Consider the following 13,464-nt stretch of genomic DNA (forward strand, 5'->3'; position numbering starts at 1 on the left):
TTGAAGCTCAGGGCTGTGTTCCTGTGTTGCTGGAGAATTTGCATAGTATGTCTTGCTCTGGAACTTGTTGGCCCTTGGGTGGTGCTTGGTTTCAGTGTAGGTATGGAGGCGTTTGATGAGCTCCTGTCAGTTAATGTTCCCTGGTGTCAGGAGTTCTCTGGTGTTCTCAGGATTTGGACTTAAGCCTCCTGCATCTGGTTTTCAGTCTTATTTTTGCAGTAGCCTCAAGACTTCTCCATCTATACAGCACTGTTGATAAAACATCTCCTTTCGAAGACAATGGGCTGCTTTTCTGGGTGCCTGATGTCCTCTGCCGGCATTCAGAAGTTGTTTTGTGGAATTTACTCAGCGTTTAAATGCTCTTTTGATGAATTTGTGGGGGAGAAAGTGGTCTCCCCTTCCTGTTCCTCCACCATCTTAGGACCACCTCCTTGCTCATTTCTTGTATTAAATAAATTTCTAAGGAGCATGTAACTGAATGAGATTGTTTCCTTCAAATCTCAACTCATATATCTTTTTCTAGTAAGCTTTCTGTCACTTCCCCCTCCACATGCCTCATGTTCCCAGAGCGTCTGGCTTTATCTCCATTTGCTTCTCTAAACTATAAATCTTTATTTTATTGAGCTAAAATTGACATATAACATTATATTAATTTCAGGTGTACAACATAAGGATTTGATATTTGTATATATTTCAAAATGATCACCACAGTAAGTTTAGTGAACATCTGTCATCATCCATAGTCATAATTTTTTCTTGTGTTGAAAACATTTAAGAATTTTCAAATATGCAATATAGCATAACTAACTACCATGATGATACTGCATATCACATCCCCATGACTTATTTATCTTATAAGTATAGCTTTGTACCCCCTTTCATCAATTTTGTCTGTCCTCTAATCCCTGCTCTTGGACCACCAATCTATTCTCTGTATCAATGAATTTCGTGTTTTTGTTTTTTCCCGCCACATGTAAATATGATCATGTATTGTCTGTCTTTGTCTGACTTAATTTCACTTAGCATAATACCCTCTAGATCCATCCATGTTGTTGCAAATTACAATATTTTATTATTTTTTTGTCACTGAGTAATGTTCCTCTGTGTGTGTGTGTATGTATGAATATTTGTGTATATTTTCTTTATCCATTCAACTCTTGGTGGACATAGGTTGCTTCAATATCTTGGCTATCAAAAATAATTGTGAAATGAACATCAGTGTGCATATATCTTGTCTAACTAGTGTTTTGGTTTTCTTTGAATGAATTCCCAACAGTGGAATTGGTTGATCATACAGTTGTTCTATTTTTAAATTTTTTGAGAAACCTCTACATAGTTTTTGATAGTGGCTGCACCAACTTAAATTCCCACCACCAGTGTACAAGGGTTCTCTTTTCTCTACATCCTCACCAACTCTTATTTATTGACTATTTTATAGTAGCTTTTCTAGTAGGGGTGAAGTGAGGTGACATATCATTATGGTTTTGATTTGCATTTCCCTGGTAATTAGTGATGCTGAACATCTCTTCATGTACCTATTGACCATCTGTATGTCTTCTTTGGAAAAAAGTCTATTCAGATCCTCCTCCACTCCCCCCCCCCCCCCCGCCCCCACACTATAAAGAGTTTCTTTTTATTATGTATAACAGAGGCAGAGTGATTTAAGTCAATAAATTTTTAAGGAACTTCCACACATCCTGATTCTTTCCACTGCCAATCACCTTAGCTTCTCCAAAGTCATAATCTTCAAGATAGCCCTTTCAAAAAGAAACTCTGTTCAACCCACAGCTGTCATGTGTATCTGCCCACAATTGTGTTAGTTGGGCCTCTTTGATCTTCAATGGAATGTACTTCAAAATTTCCCACCTGTAAATTTGGAGATCCAATTTCCTCAAGCAGTTTACTAGAAGATCATGTTTAGGGCCAGAAAATGGATCTGCCTAATTCATAATGGCACCCTCTAAAAATGTATTAAGTTCAAATCATATTCATTCTTAAGTTATCACACCCTGGAACTTGACAGAGATCATTGTGATATGCCAGTACCCAAGATTAAAAAAAAAAAAAAAAAGGTTTGTTAGGTTTTTCCTAGTTTAATTGGCAGCTCTCTCTCAAAGTTCTTTCCACAGATCTAACAGGTAGTTATATGAGTAAAGGAAACTACATAGTTACTCTCTGAGGCATTTCCAACAATGTAGGTTTTATAGAAAAAGCCCATAGGGGTAGACCTCAACCTTCTTCCCCTTTTTTAATCAGATGGTTATACACTGTCTGTAGTTATATGAGTTCTTTATGTATTTGGGGTATTCAGTTCAATTCAGTCGCTCAGTCATGTCCGACTCTTTGCGACTCCATGAATTTCAGCAAGCCAGGCCTCCCTGTCCATCATCATCTCCCGGAGTTCACTCAAACTCATGTCCATCGAGTTGGTGATGCCATCCAGCGATCTCATCCTCTGTCGTCCCTTTCTTCTCCTGCCCCCAATCCCTCTCAGCATCAGAGTCTTTTCCAATGAGTCAACTCTTCGCATGAGGTGGCCAAAGTACTGGAGTTTCAGCTTTAGCATCATTCCTTCCAAAGAATACCCAGGACTGATCGTTAGAATGGACTGGTTGGATCTCCTTGCAGTCCAAGGGACTCGCAAGAGTCTTCTCCAACACCACAGTTCAAAAGCATCAATTCTTCAGCGCTCAGCTTTCTTCACAGTCCAACTCTCACATCCATACATGACCACTGGAAAAACCATAGCCTTGTCTAGATGGGCCTTTGTTGGCAAAGTAATGTCTCTGCTTTTCAATATGCTATCCAGGTTGGTCATAACTTTTCTTCCAAGGAGTGAGCGTCTTTTAATTTCATGGCTGCAGTCACCATCTGCAGTGATTTTGGAGCCCCAAAAAATAAAGTCTGACACTGTTTCCACTGTTTCCCCATCTATTTCCCATGAAGTGATGGGACCAGATGCCATGATCTTCGTTTTCTGAATGTTTAGCTTTAAGCCAACTTTTTCACTCTCCTCTTTCACTTTCATCAAGAGGCTTTTGAGTTCCTCTTCACTTTCTGTCATAAGGGTGGTGTCATCTGCATATCTGAGGTTATTGATATTTCTCCCAGCAATCTTGATTTCAGCTTGTGCTTCTTCCAGCCCAGCGTTTCTCGTGATGTACTCTGCATGTAAGTTAAATAAGCAGGGTGACAATATACAGCCTTGGCATACTCCTTTTCCTGTTTGGCACCAATCTGTTGTTCCATGGCCAGTTCTAACTGTTGCTTCCTGATGTGCATATAGGTTTCTCAAGAGGCAGGTCATGTGGTCTGGTATTCCCATCTCTTTCAGAATTTTCCACAGTTTATTGTGATCCACACAGTCAAAGGCTTTGGCATAGTCAGTAAAGCAGAAATAGTTGTTTTTCTGCAACTCTTGTGCTTTTTCAATGATCCAGCGGATGTTGGCAGTTTGATCTATGTTTCCTCTGCCTTTTCTAAAACCAGCTTTAACATCTGGAAGTTCACAGTTCACGTATCGCTGAAGCCTGGCTTGGAGAATTTTGAGCATCCCTTTACTAGTGTGTGGGATGAGTGCAATTGTGTGGTAGCTTGAGCATTCCTTGGCATTGCCTTTCTTTGGGATTGGAATGACAACTGATCTTTTCCAGTCCTGTGGCCACTGCTGAGTTTTCCAAATTAGCTGGCATATTGAGTGCAGCACTTTCACAGTATCATCTTTCAGGATTTGAAATAGCGCAACTGGAATTCCATCACCTCCTCTAGCTTTGTTCATAGTGATACTTTCTAAGGCCCACTTGACTTCGCATTCTAAGATGTCTGGCTCTAGTGAGTGATCATAGCATCGAGATTATCTTGATCATGAAGATGTTTTCTCTACAGTTCTTCTGTGCATTCTTGCCACCTCTTCTTGATATCTTCTGCTTCTGTTAGGTCCATACCATGTCTGTCCTTTATCAAGCCCATCTTTGCATGAAATATTCCCTTGGTATTTCTAATTTACTTGAAGAGATCTCTAGTCTTTCCCATTCTGTTGTTTTCCACTATTTCTTTGCATTGATCGCTGAAGAAGGCTTTCTTTTCTCTCCTGGCTATTCTTTGGAACTCTGCATTCAGATGCTTATATCTTTCCTTTTCTCCTTTGCTTTTCACTTCTCTTCTTTTCACAGCTATTTGTAAGGCCTCCCCAGACAGCCATTTTGCTTTTTTGCATTTCTGTTCCATGGGGATGGTCTTGATCACTGTCTCCTGTACAATGTCAGGAACCTCTGTCCATAGTTCATCAGGCACTCTATCTATCAGATCTAGTCCCTTAAATCTATTTCTCACTTCCACTGTATAATCCTAAGGGATTTGATTTAGGTCATACCTGAATGGTCTAGTGGTTTTCCCTACTTTCTTAAATTTAAGTCTGAATTTGACAATAGGGAGCTCATGGTCTGAGCCACAGTCAGCTCCTGGTCTTGTTTTTGCTGACTGTATAGAGCTTCTCCATCTTTGCTGCAAAGAATATAATCAATCTCATTTCGGTGTTGACCATCTGGTGATGTCCATATGTAGAGTCCTCTCTTCTTGTGTTGTTGGAAGAGGGTGTTTGCTATGACCAGTGCATTTTCTTGGCAAAACTCTATTAGTCTTTGCCCTGCTTCATTCCGTATTCCAAGGCCAAATTTGCCTGTTACTCCAGGTATTTGTTAACATCCTACTTTTGCATTCCAGTCCCCTATAATGAAAAGGACATCTTTTTTGGGTGTTAGTTCTAAAAGGTCTTGTAGGTCTTCATAGAACCGTTCAACTTCAGCTTCTTCAGCGTTACTGGTTGGGGCATACACTTAGATTACTGTGATATTGAATGGTTTGCCTTGGAAACGAACAGAGATCATTCTGTTGTTTTTGAGATTGCATCTAAGTACTGCATTTCGGACTCTTTGTTGACCATGATGGCTACTCCATTTCTTCTAAGGGATTCCTGCCTGCAGTAGTAGATAAAATGGTCATCTGAGTTAAGTTCACCCATTCCAGTTCATTTGAGTTCACTGATTCCTAGAATGTCAATGTTCACTCTTGCCATCTCCTGTTTGACCACTTCCAATTTGCCTTGATTCATGGACCTAAGATTCCAGGTTCTTATGCAATATTGCTCTTTACAGCATCGGACCTTGCTTCTATCAGCAGTCACATCCACAACTGGGTATTGTTTTTGCTTTGGCTCCATCCCTTCATTCTTTCTGGAGTTATTTCTCCACTGATCTCCAGTAGCATATTGGGCACCTACTGACCTGGGGAGTTCCTCTTACAGTATCCTATCATTTTGCCTTTTCATACTGTTCATGGGGTTCCCAAGGCAAGAATACTGAAGTGGTTTGCCCTTCCCTTCTCCAGTGGACAACATTCTGTCAGACCTGTCCACCATGACCCGCCCATCTTGGGTTGCCCTACGGGCATGGCTTAGTTCCATTGAGTTAGACAAGGCTGTGGTACCTAGTGTCATTAGATTGACTAGTTTTCTGTGATTATGGTTTCAGTGTGTCTGCCCTCTGACGCCCTCTTGCCACACCTACTGTCTTACTGAGGTTTCTCTTACCTTGGACGTGGGGTATCTCTTCACAGCTGGTCTGGCAAAGTGCAGCCGCTGCTCCTTACCTTGGATGAGGGGTATCTCCTCACCGCCGCCCCTCCTGTCCTTGAACGTGTAGTAGCTCCTCTAGGCTCTCCTGCGCCTGTGCAGGCTCCGCTCGCTGGATGTGGGGTTGCTCCTCCTGGCCACTGCCCCTGACCTGGGGCATATCTCCTCTTGGCTGCTCCTGTGCTGTCGCAGCCTGGCACTCTCGACCGCCACCCCTGACCTTGGATGTGGGATAGCTCCTCCCGGCCACCACCCCTGACCTCGGAGGCAGGGTAGCTCCTCCCGGCCACCGACCCTGACCTCGGACATGGGGTAGCTCCTCTGGCTGTTCCTGCGCCATCGCAGCCTGGCACTCTCAGCCGCTGCCCCGACCTCGGACATGGGGTAGCTCCTCTCAGCTGCACTTTTGTGCTGTCGCAGCTGCCCAGGCTTTTACCAATATGCAACCCTTACCAAATATATTATTTGCAGATATTTTCTCCCATTTCATAAGTTATCTGTTCATTTTGTTGATGGAGAGTATAAATTCTTTATGAAAGAGAATTAACATCTCTTATATCTTTAACCTTAAACTTTCTGGCACTGTAGTTGGTCTTGCCTACTGAAAATGTATGTCTTGACTAACCACATTGGCATCACTTCTAAGTTTTTCAGGAATACAGGATCTCAGGGCTCACCCTAGATCTATTGAATCAAAATATTTTAACATTATTTCCCAGTGAGTGTGTGCATATAAATTTTAATACAGTCCTAGGGGATATAGTGTATCATAGCACAAAGTTTTTCAAATGTAGCTAATGGGTCATCAATATCAGAATCATTGCATTTGGGTTAGAGTGATGGTTTGGTGGTGGTGGTAGTGATTAATGATAGTTTATGAGTTTATAAAAATTCACATTCTTTGGCCTCATCTCAGAATCTGCTAAAAATGATAGTATTCATGTCTCTGTATTTTTAACAAGTTCTTCAAGTGATTCTCATCCTTATAGGAGTTTGAGAAGAGTCTGGGTAAAATGTCCAAGCTCTGGAGCCAAATTCTCTGTTTCTTACTTTACAATATGGAATAATAATAGTGCCCATCTATTTGACTATAGAGCGGCTAGAAAGATTGCATGAGACCATATATGCACAGTGTTTAGCATGTTCTTCAGTGCTGGTAATCATATGATGATATTAGCTGCTAATAGATGGAACAACATATTTGGTATTCAATAAAAGCATATCTGCCTATAAAGTTGCTGGTATTACAAATATTATTTTCACTTTTTAAAATAATCTTATTTATGCCTTTGCCTAAAATATATTGTGTTATTTTTTTCTTCTTCTTCTTTTTCTTCCCTAAGAGTTTCCTTTTGTGTGTGTCTTTTGTAATATCCTTCATGGTGTTTAGTATAAAGAAGTTTCTTGATGACTTGGTTACATGATACTTTGCTGACTTTACTAATAAGAGATATGAAGGAGTGGGAGGGCAAAGACAGACAATACTGTGACCCTGAGAGAAGTGTGAGAAGACAGTAGATAGATAAAAAAAGAAGCATGGTTTTGTAGCCAGTTTGAAGTAGTAGCCACAAATCAATAGACTCTTAGAGTCAAAGTAAAGCGGACACAGCATTTTCACAGTGACCTAGTCATGGAAGCTAACAGTCTGGACTGAACTTAAAATCTTCTGAACTTGAGTGTGCCTCCAAATACATTTTTCCTAAATGATTTTCAAAATTCATGTATTTTAGATCCTCAAAGTTTCATATCATTAAATAGTTAATTGGTATAAAAGTTTCCACATGGAAAGAAGTTGTGCATTACAGAGAAAGAAAAATGCAAGGTGTGTTTTGATAGAAGCTGTAATTTTACCAGAGCAAACGTTTAAAAGTTAAGAGGAGATTGATTTAAAATATGTTGGTTTGCATTACACCCTTCTCTAAAACCTTTGAATGGGTTAATTTTGCATTTGTAAAAAAATCTGAGCTCTCTTCTGTCCCAGCAAGGCCTTCTGGATGGGCTCCTGCTTACATTTCCAACTTCCTGTCTTAGCACCAGTTCCCCAATTGACTGCTCTAGCCAGGTCTCCTTTCCAAGCCTTGGGCAGAACATGTGAAACTTACTCAATAGATACTTAGTATATTAACTGATGGAATGGATAAAAAAAGCATGATAAATGGATGAATTTTGTTTTTAATGAATGAGTGTTTTGCTTTATTTTTCCTTTAATTAAATCTAGCCTATAGAAATGAATTTGAATAAAATTGAAAACAAAAGCATTTGCTAGTATAAAGAGTGGTATTGTTGGAGATGGAAAGCTTTGTCTATAGGACTATGTCATTTTCCCTGTAACCAAGTGCCCCTTTTATGAATCTGAGCTTCAGTTTCTCATTCTATAAAAATAAATCTACTTTATTTAGTTAATCACGTTCCTTCCAAAAGAAACATTTGCTTGTTTCAGTTATTCCTTTTTATTTTTGATTGAAACTCAGCTAATTTTCAAGAGTATCTAAATCTATACCTAAGTGAATTTCAATTGGATATTTTTTTTATTGATTTGTGCAAAAAGGGGAAAAAAAAACACAGAATCTCTTTTTTCATGGAAGTTTTGAATTGACAATTGAAGAGGTATTTTAGTGTTATTCAGTTATATTTTAGTTAGCAGCCTATGCATTGGCAACCTCAAAATGTTTAAACATGGAAATTAAAGCTGCAAAAAAAAAAAAAAAAAAAAAAGATCTGGATTTAGCTTTGGATGAATCCAGAAATATCAGTGAAGTATTTCTTTTTACCACAAGCAGATACTTAATCTGAGCCAATTCTTTTGGACTATCTGTACTTTTTACCTTATAAATTAATTCTTCTGGTAGATGACCTGGTTTGGAAACATGGTAAATAAAAATAGCCTTGTTAATAATCTTATGCTTGTTGGAACAGCACTTTATAAACAAATGATTATATGAGTACAACAGGGCACGCATTACTGAAGTTTAAGTCAACTGTGGTAAGTCTCTAGAAATTACTTTGTACCAAGGGCATCTGGCCCATAGCAAGGATATTTTTATCCACAGAAAGCTATATCTACTGAAAATGTTCACATGGTCACAGAACTTATGTGCTGCTATTCTACAGTTGGGCACCAAGATACAAATTAGTGAGACTTCATAAACCAGATGTTCTGACTCTGGTAGTATTTAGTGGTCTGTGGATGAATATTTGAGGGTCCTGGAAACATCTGCAATTGAACACTAAACTTTTGTATATTTAGAATATGCATTTTCTTGAAAGGGAGCCGATAATTATTATCAGACTCTCCAGTATCTTCAGTATCTCTGTAATTGCTTACGCGTCAAATGTGGTTTACTTGACTATATTCCTCCATAGACTCTATCATCAAACACAAGGCTGTTTCATTATTAAAACCCTGATGCCAAGCTTTACTACTCACTACTGAAAAAGGCATTCAGTGTTGACAAATAAGTGAATAAATGAACAAATGAATGGTGTCATCTGTTACTAGTCTTTGGTGTTTTCTCTTGTTATGATGTGACACTTTCATTCCATTTTCCCTTGACTTGGGGAGTGATGATCTTCAGACTGGGTTTGCTATAAGTGTTCCATGCTGGAGTCCATTTAATAGGGTGTTTCTGCTCCTAGGTTTCTGTAACAGAGCTGAGATAAGAATAACTTTTAGCATATTGTATAATAAAACCATTTAAATTCTTGTTCTCATAAGAAGAAATAAAGCTGATAAAGTTTTTCGAAGATCTCTTCCCTCGCAAATTGTCATTATATTTTCTACCATGTGATCCATTATTAAATTGATACCTGATCTGTTGCTTATTATCCAAATTAAGGTAGTTTACATGTGGGCTATTTTTCAGACTTCTGGAATCTGGTCCTCTCTTCCTCTATGACACATTTGTAAAACACATGATGAAAAAGGTGTGATAGAATCATGACAAAATATTCCAAATATTTATTATTTGACTAATATCCCAAAAATTTAATGAGGATTTGATAGGGGGACTAACTGGGAACTTTAAGTGAACTTTTTCACTCTCCTTTTTCACTTTCATTAAGAGGCTTTTTAGTTCCTCTTCACTTTCTGTCGTAAGGGTGATGTCATCTGCATATCTGAAGTTATTGAAATTTTTCCCTGCAATCTTGATTCCAGCTTGTGCTTCTTCCAGCCCAGCGTTTCTCATGATGTACTCTGCATATAAATTAAATAAGCAGGGTGACAATATACAGCCTTGACGTACTACTTTTAAATAGCATTTTAAAAAGCAGAGACATTACTTTGCCAACAAAGGTCCATCTAGTCAAGGCTATAGTTTTTCCAGTGGTCATGTATGGATGTGAGAGTTGGACTGTGAAGAAAGCTGAGCGCCAAAGAATTGATGCTTTTGAACTGTGGTGTTGGAGAAGACTCTTGAGAGTCCCTTGGACTGCAAGGAGATCCAACCAGTCCATTCTAAAGGAGATCAGTCCTGGGTGTTCTTTGGAAGGACTGATGCTAAAGCTGAAACTCCAATACTTTGGCCACCTCATGTGAAGAGTTGACTCATTGGAAAAGACCCTGCTGCTGGGAGGGATTGGGGGCAGGAGGAGAAGGGGACGACAGAGGATTAGATGGCTGGATGGCATCACTGACTTGGTGGACATGAGTCTGAGTGAACTCTGGGAGTTGGTGATGGACAGGGAGGCCTGGTGTGCTGCGATTCATGGGGTCGCAAAGAGTCGGACACGACTGAGCAACTGAACTGAACTGAACTGGGAACTAAAGTGCATTCTGGATTTTATCTCTCTATTCAACTCAATAAACATTGTAAAACAATATTTGATACCAAACTATTTTGCAAATTCAACAAAAACTTGGAGAATCTGATAAGAGAAGGGTATGTATGTGCAGGAGGAAGGAAGGTGGTGCAGAATGAATATTTCTGACTAGAACTAACATCATATCCAGTTTTGGAGGCATTTCAGTACATCAGCTTATGGTGAAGCTGGTAGCACTGATTTTTTTGTGTGTTTTCTGGTTGTGCCAGGCTCCTGTAAGGTCTTAATTCCTGGACTAGCAATCGACACTGTTCCTCCTACAGTGGAAGCGCGGGTCTTAACCACTGAACTGCCAGTGAAGTCCCAGTAACACCCGTTTTTGTTTTATCCCATTGCACTCAGCTAAAAAGATAAACGAATTCCAAAAGAGTTTCCTGGTAGTGTACAGACACCCGGGCTATAGAGCTACACCATTTGCCGTGTAAATATATTACAACTGAGGTTACTTAGGAAGAAACCCAGAAATGCAACTATGAGTCATTCGCATAGAAAGGAAGGAACCATGTACTGAAGGATTCGATATATTCTCTCAAGCCAGTTTTGTGTCAGACTAAATTATTGCATTTAGCCACAGAAGGTAACATTTTCCTTTTAAAACCATTGGTGTAAGGTATTTCAATATAGTGATTGAACTGTGTTTTTATTTAAAAGAACACAAAAAGAAATACCAACCAAAGTTGTTAAAATGTGTTGAAACACATGTCATTAATAGATAATGCCATTTCCCCCACTTTGTTTCTATTATCTGTTCTATTAAGAGGCAATAAAACTGGAGAGCTGAATCTTTGCTTTTTTAAACAAAATGAATGCTTTGAATATAGAAACTACCTTCCTAAAATTTAGCATACTTTCGTGGATTTTTTCTTTTCTTTTTCTTTTATTTTTTTACTATTTTTGAAAGGCATTGTGGTGAATCATGCTGATTCTTTGTCACAATTTGTTGGTTTAAAATCTCATGTGAATATAAAAACTAAGCAAAAAGGGATGAGAAGACACGAAGACACACAAAAGCAGTCCTGCTGCAGTACACAGAGTTAGAACGTTGGCCCAGGACCTGTGACAAAGGACCATTTCAAAGGATAATTACACTGAAATAATTTCAAAGTTTTCATATAGGAAGGGATTTTTAACTCAGGGAAGAAACTTAGCTCTAAACTAATTCTTCTCTTAAATTTACAAAAGAGCAAATTTAGGTTAGGAAATGTTATGAACATTAGTTTTTGTGCAGTTAGGGTCATGTACCTATTCAGGGTATAAATTTGAGCTAGAATCCTGAATTCTTTTTTTTTTTTTTAATTAATTTTTATTGGAGTATAGTTGATTTACACTGTTAGCTTCTGGTGCACAGCCAAGTGAATCAGTTACATATACACTTACATCCATTCTTTTTTAGATTCCTTTCTCATATAGGCCATTGCAGGATATTGTGTAGAGTTCCCTGTGTTATACAGTAGGTCCTTATTAGTTACCTATTTTACATACAGTAGTGTGTATATATTAATCCAAGTATCCCAATTTAATCCTCCCTGCTGCCTTTCCCCCTTGGTTACTATAAATTTGTTTTATTTACAAAGCAAATATAGAATCATAAATTCTTAACTCCACATATTTAGCCCAGCACACTACGTTTTGTGAATATTTTCTTCTGCCTAAATTCTCTTCTCCATCTTTATGCCTATTGTAAAGTACATGAAGGGAATCCCCAGAGATATATTCCCCAATATGGTTGACTTTATTAGTTACCTATTATGTGTTACATGGTATCCAAAAACTTAGCTAAAGCAACAAATATATATTATTTCAAAGTTCCGGGGGTTAAGAGTCTGGGTGCAATGTAGCTGAGTCTTCCAGGGCAGAGGACACCCCAGGCTGTAATGTAGGTGTCAGCCAGGGGTATAGACATCTCAGGGGTTGGGGAAGGTTCTAAGTTCACTCATGTAGTTTCTGGCAGGACTGAGTTGCTTAGAGGCTACTTCCATTCCTTGCGACATTTTAGTTCCTCACCTTGCCACTGGCTACTAACAGCACAATAGCTTGCATCATCAAATTGACGAGGCTAAAAAAGCCACTGAAAGAGTGCAGTTCAGTTCAGTTCAGTCACTAAGTTGTGTCCAACTCTTTGTGACCCCATGAATTGCAGCACACCAGGCCTCCCTGTCCATCACCAACTCCCAGAGTTCACTCAGACTCATGTCCATCAAGTCAGTGATGCCATTCAGTCATCTCATCCTCTGCCCTCCCCTTCTCCCCCTGCCCCCAATCCCTCCCAACATCAGAGTCTTTTCCAATGAGTCAACTCTTTGCATGAGGTGGCCAAAGTATTGGAGTTTCAGCTTTAGCATCATTCCTTCCAAAGAAATGCCAGGGCTGATCTCCTTCAGAATGGACTGGTTGGATCTCCTTGCAGTCCAAGGGACTCTCAAGAGTCTTCTCCAACACCACAGTTCAAAGGCATAAATTCTTCAGCACTCAGCCTTCTTCACAGTCCAACTCTCACATCCATACATGACCACAGGAAAAACCATAGCCTTGACTAGACGGACCTTTCTTGGCAAAGTAATATCTCTGCTTTTCGGTATGCTATCTAGGTTGGTCATAACTTTCCTTCCAAAGAGTAAGTGTCTTTTAATTTCATGGCTGCAGTCACCATCTGTAGTGATTTTGGAGCCCCCCAAAATAAAGTTTGACACTGTTTCCACTGTTTCCCCATCTATTTGCCATGAAGTGATGGGACCAGATACCATGATCTTTGTTTTCTGAATGTGGAGCTTTAAGCCAACTTTTTCACTCTCCTCTTTCACTTTCATCAAGAGGCTTTTTAGTTCCTCTTCACTTTCTGTCATAAGGGTGGTGTCATCTGCATATCTGAGGTTATTGATATTTCTCTAGGCAATCTTGATTCCAGCTTGTGCTTCTTCCAGTCCAGCATTTCTCATGATGTACTCTGCATAGAAGTTAAATAAGCAGGGTGACAATATACAGCCTTGATGTACTCCTTTTCGTATTTGGAACCA

General features: G+C 39.3%; 1 non-coding gene across 1 annotated transcript; it reads right to left on the reverse strand.

Moving 5' to 3' along the window:
• Window positions 1–2,104: 2,104 nt before the first annotated feature.
• On the reverse strand, window positions 2,105–2,234 carry LOC139183357 (small nucleolar RNA SNORA18). The gene has a single exon (XR_011566952.1). It is a non-coding gene; the product is annotated as a small nucleolar RNA SNORA18 (small nucleolar RNA).
• Between the last annotated feature and the right edge of the window lie 11,230 nt (window positions 2,235–13,464).

This window comes from Bos indicus, chromosome 5 (assembly GCF_029378745.1).
Source record: "Bos indicus isolate NIAB-ARS_2022 breed Sahiwal x Tharparkar chromosome 5, NIAB-ARS_B.indTharparkar_mat_pri_1.0, whole genome shotgun sequence".
Lineage (NCBI taxonomy): Eukaryota > Metazoa > Chordata > Mammalia > Artiodactyla > Bovidae > Bos > Bos indicus.